The sequence below is a fragment of the Galeopterus variegatus genome, unplaced genomic scaffold, assembly GCF_000696425.1.
Source record: "Galeopterus variegatus unplaced genomic scaffold, G_variegatus-3.0.2 Scaffold2555, whole genome shotgun sequence".
NCBI lineage: Eukaryota > Metazoa > Chordata > Mammalia > Dermoptera > Cynocephalidae > Galeopterus > Galeopterus variegatus.
In genome coordinates, this window is record NW_007728666.1 from 32,285 (window position 1) to 43,622 (window position 11,338).

The 11,338-nt window shown below is 42.0% G+C and overlaps 1 pseudogene; it reads left to right on the forward strand.

Moving 5' to 3' along the window:
• Positions 1 to 5,138: 5,138 nt before the first annotated feature.
• On the forward strand, positions 5,139 to 6,082 carry LOC103598277 (annotated as a pseudogene).
• The last annotated feature ends 5,256 nt before the right edge of the window (positions 6,083 to 11,338 follow it).

Consider the following 11,338-nt stretch of genomic DNA (forward strand, 5'->3'; position numbering starts at 1 on the left):
TGTGTGGTGGGTGTGCAATTAGTTCAGATTCCATTTGTTAAGGCTGCCAAGAGCCTTTGTGTGTTACTAGCAGCACACACATGTAAGGGAGGAGCACAAGAAGGATTGCTGGATACGATCCAACCACCCAGTGACAGAATAGAACTAAAGATAAAGAGCCAGTTATAGGACCCTTCTTTAAAGATAAGAATGTATAACATAGAACAGCAAATATTATAATATTCTTCCAAGAATACAGATGATCGCTCATAGAAGCACAAATTTTGTAAAGTGATTCAATGCTGTTTTGTATAATAATGTTATTATTCAATGTACTGTGTGTGTGAGGTGATTCTGTTTAAATCCGCTAAAATTTAATACAGAGGTACCATGGACATTCCTGTATGAATGCTTGGATACAATAGAAAGCTATGAAAGAAAATTTTTACCAAAGATTTAGTTTCCTTTTTGACACCGTTACAAACTATCATGAATCCATGTAATGTGGACTACTACTGGTAAAATTGAGTAAAGTAGGAAAGTTAAGTTCTGAAGGCTTAGAAATGTGAGCTCAATGGCTCAGAAAAATATAATAGAGTGACACTTAAATGTTGATATTCTTAAATCTAGGCAGTTGTAGCTGAACACATGGTTGGGTGTGAAAATATATAACATGATATATGGAATCTAATTTGAGCATACTGTATATAAGTATAGAAACACTGGTAGCTCAAAAGAGAAAGTTAAATAGAAACGAAGATGCTCTTGCATAGAGCAAAATAGGAAAGAGTTTACTGAAGATTGGACAAAATAAAAAACATTAGCATAAACTCATCACTTTGGAAGACAAAATTCCCTCTTAGACAATGAAATCCCTAAATTGCTTTGGGTTCACCCTGCATGCCGCTACAAGTTATACAAAATTATGTAAGTTCATGAAATGATATAAATATATATAACCCCAGTGCCCCAGGGTTCAGGTCTTTAAATTGCTTTTTACAAAGAGAACCAAGTATTTCCTGAAATGTGCACGATGCTTGACCAAGGTATGGGAAAATCAAATTAGTTCTGGGACATTCAAAAACAGTGAATATGAAGCAAGAAGTCCAGCCTGGTTGACTCCTTCATAGAGGCTCTAAGTGCTGAACACATGCCTCTGTGTGTTTTTCTTTTTTTTTCTTTTTTTTTTTTTGTCTTTTGTCTTTTTCCGTGTCCGGCAACAGATTGCAACCCTCACTCATAGAGGCTCTAAGTGCTGAACACATGCCTCTGTGTGTTTTTCTTTTTCTTTTTTTTTTTTTGTCTTTTGTCTTTTTCCGTGTCCGGCAACGGATTGCAACCCTCAGTGTTGCCCCGATACCGGACCGGGTACCAGCAACGGGATCGCAACCATCAGTCTTGCTCCCGCGCCTCGCTCAGCCAGTGAGCGGGAACCGGTCTGTATGTGGGATCCGAACCCTCGGGCGGGAGCGCCACTGCGCTTCCCAAGCGGCGCACTTATCCAGTGCGCCACCGGGCCGGCCCTCTGTGTGTTTTTCTTTGCCACTTTTTTCTGTACATTAACTTTATTCTATCTGGCTGATAGTCTCTATGAGTATGGTTCTACTAGGAAGGAGAAAAGAGAAAACAGATGCTGGGTCGGCAACCTACAATGTCTGTAACAGGCTATGGTTGGTCCAGTTTGGGTCAGGTGTCCACTCACTGACCAGTCACTGTGGCTTGGAAGAAAGAATCACATAAGATGATGGCAGCAGCCATTCACACCCTAAGGTGAAGGAGTGGTGGAAGTGATATGGTTCTCCCAAACAAGGGAACTGTTCCCAGAAAAAGAAAGAGATTCTCTATTAATTATCTATTGCTGCTAACAAATTACCCCCAAACTCAGTGGCTTGAAACAACAAATATTTACTACTAAAGAGTTTCTGTGGGTCAGGAAACCAGATGTAGTTTAGCTGGGTGTCTCTGACTCAGGGTGTCTCACAAGGCTACAATCACGGTGTTGGCCTGCAGGCATTTTAAGGCTCAACTGGGAGATTTGCTTTCACTCACTCATGTGGCTGTTGACAGGCCTCTGGTCATAGCCACCTGTTGGCTAGCGGGTGTACTAGTCAGCATGGGCTGCCGTAATAAAACACCACAGACTGGTGGCTTAAACAACAGGCATTTATTTCTCACAGTTCGGAAAGCTGGGATGTCCAAGACTAAGGTGTCAGCAGATTTGGTTCCCGGTGAGGGTTCTCTTCCTATCTTGCAGATGGCTACCTTCTTGCTGTGTCCTCACATTGTGGAGAGAGAGACAGCTCTGGTCTCTCTTCCTGTTCTTACAGGACACCAATCCCATCATGAAGGCCCCACCTTCATGAGCTCCTCTAAACCTAATTACCTCCCAAAGGCCCCACTTCTAAATACCATCGTATTGGAAGTTAGGGCTTCAACGTGTAAATTTTGGGGGGACACAAACATTTGGTTCATAACATCCAGAGGCATCAGTTCCTTGATGCACAAGCCTTTCCATAGGGCAGCTTGCAACATGGCAGCTGGTTTTCCTTACAGTGGGTGAGGAAAGTGAGAGAGAGCACCCGAGACAGAAGCCACAGTCTTTTTGTAACCTAATCTCTGAGGTGACATCATACCACTTTTGTCATATCTGCTTGTTAGAGGTGAGTGGCTAGGTCCAGCCCACATTCAAGGGGCGGGGAGTACCCAAGTGCATGAATACCAGGAGGCAGAGATCATCGGAGCACCATTTTACTGGAGGCCTACTACAGGTTTGGAGCGGATTGTCACACCTCTCGCTGTGTAACAGAGATGCAAAAGAGATTACTCAAAGCAAATATCAGTGCAATGAGAAGCCCAAAGGGATTGCATCAGGATGACTCCTTTTAGGAAGGAGAAGCAAGGTGCAGCCCCGAGTCGGTTTTTGCTTCAGTTTTTACTGTAAAGACAAGGATGCTACAGAAGAAAAACAAATGGTTAATCAATCATAGTAAGAACATAAAGAAACTGGCTATGTAACAATTTTCATCCAAGCGTGCATGGTTCAAAATAGTTTAAACAATATACCATCAAAGGAGTCATAAATCTAAACTATGTGATGTGCAAAAGAAACAATATTATAATCATTAAAGTGCCTGACTTCTTAAGAAACTTAAACAGCTTAAAGCCAAATGTGGAACGACCCCCATGTGCTAACTAACCTAGCAGAATGTCCTTGGAAATCTTAACTCACATATTTTCCTATCATCTAAGTTTTGCTGTATTAAGGGTTATTGCCCTCAGAACAATCCCTGCTTTGCTTCAGTTCTCTTGTTCACATTAAAGGCTTTAGTCCTGTGTAAGTTTCCTTCTCACAAAATCTTCCAATGAACCCATTATACTAACAATCAGTGTATACAATCCCTTACCTAAACAGTGATTAGAGTTGACTCCATGGGCTCTTGCCCCCTAGCTGTAAGCTCTAGCCTCCTATCCGAGGGCTTTTGTCCCATACATGCATTACCTAAAAACCCGATCTAATAATCAAATAGGAATCAAGATTTCTAACCCTCTACAGTGGATAATACAGCAAAAGACCACTACGCTGAGGAGTGACAGGTTGAGTCTAAAAAGCAGTATTATAGTCCAAACTATACAAACAACATGAAAAACTAAGTCTGTAGAAAATCCTTGAGATTATGATGATACCACAATGAGGATGTACATGTAAAATATGCTAACCCTGGTAGTAATTCATCCAGGTTTTAAAAATTTGTTTTTATTAAATATGAAATGGATTAAAAATTTTTATAAAATATATGTAAGCTATAAAGAGGAGTGATAAAATTAACGGACTGTACCAGTGTAAGAGAAAGGATGACACTGGCTTATTTTTTTTGGCGGCTGGCGGGTACAGGGATCAAACCCCGGACATTGGTATTATCGTCACCATGCTCTTAACAACTGAGCTACCCTGCCAGCCCCATGACGACAATAATTTTCAGAGTCTAGAATGCCACCCGCTTCCCTCCCCTTTCAGAGGTCACCATCATGCTCAATGTTGTGACTATTATTCACTTTCTCTTCTTCACTGTTTTACCATAGATGTTTGTGTCTCTACACAAGATACTGTTTGGTTTTCCCTGCCTTTGACTTTATATAAACGGAATCATACTGTATGTATTTGATTTGCTTCTTTCTCTCAAGATTATGTTTCCGAGCGCTTTCACACTGACGTTTTCTTTCTTTTTTTTTTTTCTTTGACCGGTAAAGGGATCTTAACCCTTGACTTGGTGTTGTCAGCACCACGCTCTCCCAAGGGAGCCACCGGCCGGCACTCACACTGATGTTTTCAGTTTGAACCATATTTCACTAAACTGTTTATCTGTTGCTCTAATACAAGAGCAAACTCAGTTTTATCATTTGGGTCACCAGCTTTCTTTCCACTTTTATATACAACACTGTATGATTATACCACAACTCATCTATGTATGCACTGATAGACATTTGGATTAGTTCCATCTTTTTGCTGCATAAATAGCGCTGCTATACACATCACTGAACTTGTTTCTTGTGCAGAAGTTTCATCAGGGAATACAACCAGGAAAGGAACTGCTGGATCACAGGTATATGAACATTCAGCTGTAAGAGATAATGCTAAATTGTTTTCCAAAGTGGTTATAGTGATTTACACCCCTATGAGCAGTGAATAAATGTTCCAGTTGTTCCAAATCCTATCCAATATTTGATATTGTCTTTTTTTATTTTTGCCAGTCTGGAAAGTATAACATGGAATTTCATTGATGTTTTGATTTGCATTTCACACGAGTTGTAATCTGTTTTGCCACATTGGCAAATGCTATCCAGTGATCGAATGAGACCCTGAACTCTATACTCAAGTTTTAGTCATCACGCACTATTCTTTACAAATTGCTGTTACCATAACGAAACATCACACCTGTGCAAATTCTTTGGTTAAAAGTTAAATGCAAAGAATCAAGATGTAAAAACAACTTAGTGTAATTTCTGTGTTGCAAAATGGTATAAGATGTAGACAATCAAATGGTGAATAAAGAAAATTTTCATGGACATTGTAATCCTCACACATTTATTTTGGTATACGATAGGAAGGTGTTGTAAGGGAATTAAGGGGAAAAGTGAGTCATGTACATCTAGCTTATACATCATTTCCACTGCCCTAAAGGATGTACAAGGAAAAAAGGTGGTGGTGGTGGGGGGTGCTCATTGGAAGCTGGACAAATTTTGTTCCTGAAATAGATACTGGTGTTTTTCAAGTCTTAAACAGGTCAGAACGAATGAAGAGTTGAGAGCGCTCAGGCCTGCTGGGAGCCGGAAGCCAGACCCTCCTGGTGGTCGCACACCCCAATGATGAAGCCATGGTCTTTGCTCCCACAGTGCTTGGCTTGGCCTGCCTGAGGCACCAGGTTTCTCTGCTTTGCTTCTCTGCAGGAAATTACTACAGTCAAGGAGAGATTCATAAGAAAGAACTTTTGCAGAGCTGTGATGTTTTGGGGATTCCACCCTCCGGTGTAATGATTATTGACAACAGTAGCGTCAAGACACTTCAATGGGAAAAGAATAGTCTCTTCAACAATTGGTGCTGGGACAACTAGATATCCTCATGTAAAAGAATGAAGTTGGACCCTTCTCTCACAACACTCACAAAAATGATCTCAGACCTAAATGGACTTCCCAGATGACCATGGAGCTCAGTGGGACACGGAGCAGGTAGCCAGCATCCTCCTCCAGCATGTGGAAGTGTATGACATCATCCCGGGGGTGACTTTCGATGTGGGAGGAGTAAGTGGTCACGGCAATCATGTCGCTCTGTAAGCAGCCGTGAGGGCCCTCCACTTGGAAGGGAAGTACCTAAAGGGTGCTCTGTGCTCACACTTGAGTCTGTGAACGTGCTGTGCAAGTATGTCTCCCTCTGGATCTGCCCTTGTCTCTGCTTCACATCCAGAATGTCCTCTTTGTGCTCACCAGCAAAGAAGTGGCGCAGGCCACAAGAGCCATGTCCTGCTACCGCAGCCAGCTCCTCTGGTTCCGCTGCCTCTACTTTCTCTTCTCCCGGTACATGAGAATCAACTTGCTGCACTTCCTCTGAATCCTTAAAGAGTGTTCAGATCCAAGGAACAACGGGGGAAAATAGACCAGGAAGCTGGGGGCCTGGCCTGAAGCTGGCATATCTCCACAAGCCAAAGGAGATCCTGGCTAGAGCACCCTCTGTAAAAGGGCGGCCCACAGGCAGTCTAAACTGCAGCTTCTTCCCCTGGGGAAAAAACCCACAACAAACAAAAAAAAAACCAACCCAAGAATAATAATAGCCACCCTGCTAGTGGCTCAAGTTCTTATGAAAAACGATTTGCAGAATGATACAGTGTATGTCAAACACTTAGCACAGAGCCTGGGCAGGTTGCTGTTATCAAAAATGAATATAAAAATGCTCTGAAAACACCTTACAGATGCAATGCCATATTTTTACATTGTTTCCAAAACACATAGACACAATGTAAAAGTCTGTGTGGAATTAGTTCAGTGTAAGTCCTTTGATTTTTCTTTGTGGCCTATTTATCAGAACTTGAATCTGGGGAAGACGTGCTCTATTTAATACCATAGTCACTGACTGGAGCACCCAAGTGCCGATCACTGTGGAAGGCACTGTCTTATACAGAGATAATTACATGGGCCCTGCCCTCAAGAAGCTTACCATCGAACATGTCAGCTCTCAGTCTTTTGAGAAAAGTAGGAAATAGAAAAATTTGGAACTTTTTTCTTTAAATACTCAAGAACCTGATGTCTTCAAATTGTCCTACAAACAACAGCTCTCTGTGAGGTCTGGCTCGGAAGCTACTCCCAGAGTGCAGCTGGTGGTCCAGGGAAGTGGTCTGAGGCAGGGAAGCTCAGTGGTGGAGAGCACAGGCTGGTCGCCTTGTTTGAAGCTAGAGTGACAGCCGTGTAACCTTAGGTGAGGTGCTCAACCTTTCTCTGCCTCAATGCTTTAATCTGTAATGTGGGAGATGAATGGTCCCAGCATCTGAGAACTGAACAAGACAACACATGAAGGTGCATAGCAAAGAAACCTTAGCTGCTGCTGTTCTTCTGAGACCTAAAGAGTGATTAGGCATTAAACACAGGGACTAGCATATCTGAAAGTCCTGGACAGAAAAGATGTTGGGACGCACTGCCCAGTGACTGTTCCCTCTACCTGTCGGATGAGGCCCTGAATTGTTTTCTCCAAGCAAGTCAGACCCCTGCTTGTTTAGTCTCTCCATCCAAAACTGGGTCACTTTACTCAGAGTCACCGTTATCTCGAATGCCTCCTAGGGGCCATGTGAGGTTGACAGCTATTTGGCCCTGAAGTCAGAATTGAAAATGCAAATCTGGTTATGTGATTTGCCTACTTAAAATTGTCAATAGCTCTTAATAGCCTTCACATGAAAGTGTGACCACTGTGAAAGCATGCCACTAATACTGGTTAGAGTGTGGCAGGACAGTCTGACTTCTGTCCTGCTCCTGGGAAGACAGATACTGACCCAGCCTTTCTGGACAGCAATCTCAATATGTATTAAGAACTTTTAAAATATGCATACTCTTTTTCTTTCTTTCTTTCTTTTTTTTTGGCTGCTCACTGGTACAGGGATCCCAGCCCTTGACCTTAGTGTTATAACACCACACTCAAACCAACTGAGCTATAATATACATACCCTGTGACCTAAGGAAATATTTAGAAAATCAAAATTCCATACACAAAGATCATCATAGTATTATTTATAATAGCAAAACTGGAAAAAATCCAGTGATGTAATCGTATTTTTTTTTTTAATTTTTAAAAGATGACCGGTAAGGGGATCTCAACCCTTGACTTGGTGTTGTCAGCACCATGCTCAGCCAGTGAGCAAACCGGCCATCCCTATATGGGATCCGAACCCGGGGCCTTGGTGTTATCAGCACCGCACTCTCCCAAGTGAGCCACAGGCCGGCCCCTTGTAATCGTATTTTGTTACAGGGAAAAATGTTCACAATATATTAAAATTTTACAAGCAGGTTAGGAACAGTACAATACCATTTTTGTTAAATGAATATACATACACAGATATACATATACATACACAAATATAAAACACACACAAGTATATAAATACATATACATTGAAGGATCTATATTCAAAAGGTAAGAATTAACTAGCAAGGTTATCTTTTAAAATGAACATATAATTTTAAAGGATTTTTTTGTTGTTGTTTGTGAATAGTTTTGATGTGAGAAATACTTTTGATATAATGGGAAATGAAAAAAAATGTGTATAGCCATTCTTCAATTATGCAAAGAAATGATTCATTAAAAAAGAGCTAGCCCTTGACACACTGCTGGTAGAGATGTAAATGGCACAGCCTCTGTGGAGGACAACCTGGCAGTGTCTGGTATAATTACATATGCTTTGACCCAGCATTTCCACTTCCACTAATTTACACTGTAGATTTATTCCACATGCCAAAAGAAGTATGTAAAGGATAGACACTGAAACACTGTTTATAATAGTAAAATACTGAGCCAGTCCAAATGTCCATCAGTTAAGGATTGGTTAAATAAATTGTGGGTTTACCAGTAAAATAGAACACCATAAAACTATTTTAAAAGGCAATAAATTGATATGGAAAGATCTCCAAGAAAAAAGCAAAATGCAGAACCGAGTTAGAGAATGCAACATTTGTGAGGAAAAAAAATTATGTCTACACATACAGGTTACTGAACCAAGAGGGGGTTCGGTGTCCGCCATGCCAAATGACTAAAAAGTCTCTCATGCCAAAGTTTGCAGTGACAGAGAACAGCATTTAGTTTTGAATGGCCAGTCAAGGAGATTGAGCCAGCTAAAGGAGTTTGAAGACCTCCAACTCTAGATAACTTAAAATCACAAGCATTTATAAAGCAGAATCATGAGTGGGCATCCTAGGAGTCATGTGGGAGTCTGACTGGTTTGGGGTAAAGTCGGCACAACTACCCCTGGCATTGTGACTCATGTCCTCCTCGACCCCTTCAGGTCTGGAGGATACTGCTTCAAAGGAGGCTTCCTGTTGATAGCAGTTCCTGCAAAACACCTTAGATGGTTGTTCTGATACTTTCTTAAGCCATTTACTGAGGAACAAACATCTGGTGGCCCTGAGACCTCGTTTAGCTTTAGGGAGACACATGTTTAACTAACTTTATTCTTACCTTATTCTTAGCCTAGCTTTATGGTTATTCCCAGGAATTCAGCCCATCAGAAAAAAATTAAGCAGATTTTTTCCGTTCAGCTACTCCCTGCCCCCAGCCTGAGTTGCTCCGGCTGGGGTGTAGAGATAGCTTAGGAAAATATCAAGGGTCTTCAGCATTTCACATATGTGTGTAAACATATAGGATGTCTCTGGTAATAGAGATTGTCTCTGAGGAAGAGAATGGGGTGAGAGGAAGGGAATGGATACCTTTTGTACCTTTTGAATTTTGGATCATGTATATATTACCTATTCAAAAATGTTTTTAAATCTTTGAGGTTAGAGAAATGTAAAGAATTATCAATAGTTGCTTCTGGGTACCGAGATTTGAGACTTTATTTCCTGCCTCTTTACTTTTGTTTTACTGTACATTCCAACTTTTTAAAAAACAAATTAAGTAAAAATCTAGAAGGAAATTTTAAATAAACTAATGTTTTTATATACTGGAAAAAAATAATTTAAAAGTCTTAAATAGAATTTGTATACTCAGAGATTTTCAGGGAAGAATTAATAAAGGAATTACTTCCCTTAGATGTTACTCTGCATTATCAACTTTGGATGTAAACATGCTGAAGTTGGGATTGATTAAAATGTTAAGTTTAATGAGGTCACATCCTGATTGGACTATATCCAAGAAACACCTTTCAGGACAAGCCAAAGGTCCAAGTACAAAGCTAGCTACAAATGGGCAAGAAATCAGGTGACCAGTATCAGCTGGTGACAGTCTGTTCTTAGAGGCAGAGCTGAAGAAATGGGACCTGCCAAGCAGTTGGATTTACTGCGGGTTCAGCCTGTACCCCAGGTGTCTGAGTGGGCCTGACTTGGGATGGAGTTGGGCAGGGACAGAACAAACAGTGGACGCTTAGTACTTCTGATACTGCACTTGGAGTTTCTCTCTGTCGACGTTAGCACAGAAAACAGATCAAGATGACTTCTACTCATGTATTGTTTACGTATTAAATTACATTCTTGAAATGCAATTTAGCACAGCCACTAAGAACTTTTAAAATATACCTATATTTTAATCATGTTTTTATACCTGTAAGAATCTGCCCAATCAGTTGGGTTACTGTAAATGAAAGTAAATTCGTTATCTAAAGACAAATTAAGAGGCTATACATACACAGAAGCCCAGGAAAGTGTAAAGATCCCAGCCTTGGGAAGTGCACAGCCCGGGGTCAGCAGGGGTTTGTTTCTCAGCGTGCTACCTCCACGTACAGGACTTGGGAGCTCCTGCTAATTTCCTTTCTATATCCCAGTCATCTTCGGGCAAGACCGCCTCTTAGCTTGACTCTCAGCATTTCCTTGTTTGAACACTTGAGAAGGGAATCTGATTGGCCCAATCATCCTTCCAAACTATGCAAGTGGGAGGTCTTCGGCAAGGATTGGCTGCCCTTGTGTCAGATGTCCTCCCGTGCTCCAATCAGCTGACGCTGAGAGGCGACGGCCCGCCCACAGCCTCTCGGTGGGAGACAAGCGGCGGGGGCAGTTTCCCTTCCTGTGATCTCTAGAAAAGGAGTCTAAGAAGAAGGTTCAGAAATGGGGACCAAGAGGGGCGTTAAAGTGCTCTTTTAGCGCACACACGCCATGTCCATCAACAGAGCAGCACGATAATTATGGGCTGCCTAGGTGTGCGGCAATGACTTTGAAGAATATTGAAGAACACGGGGAATTGCTCACAAAATAATATTACATGAAAAAAAAAAACAGGCTATAAAACCTCAAATATAGCATGATAAGAATTTTCTAAGAAAAAAATTGCAGATTTATTTTTTAATCTGCAAGGGAAAGTTAAAGGGTTAGAGGTTGAAAAGTTCTTTGTGCGTGCAGCTTTCCAAAGCCCCTTAGAGGACCGACGCCACCTTTACAGTCGGGGAAATAGTATTAGAACCCACGCGCGACCGTCCGACCGGGCCCAGGGGCGCCGAGCCTCCGCGCCGTCTCCCGCCCCGCCCCGCCCTTCCCCTCTGCCCCGCCTCCCCGTGTGTCGGGAAAGGGTGCTTTCTGGGCCGTCCCACGGTTTTACAGCTCTCCGCTTTTCTAGCCAAACGGTGCTCGCGCATGTGAGGGAGGGCCGGCCCCACGCCGCCCCGCCTGCCCGCCGCTTCCGGTC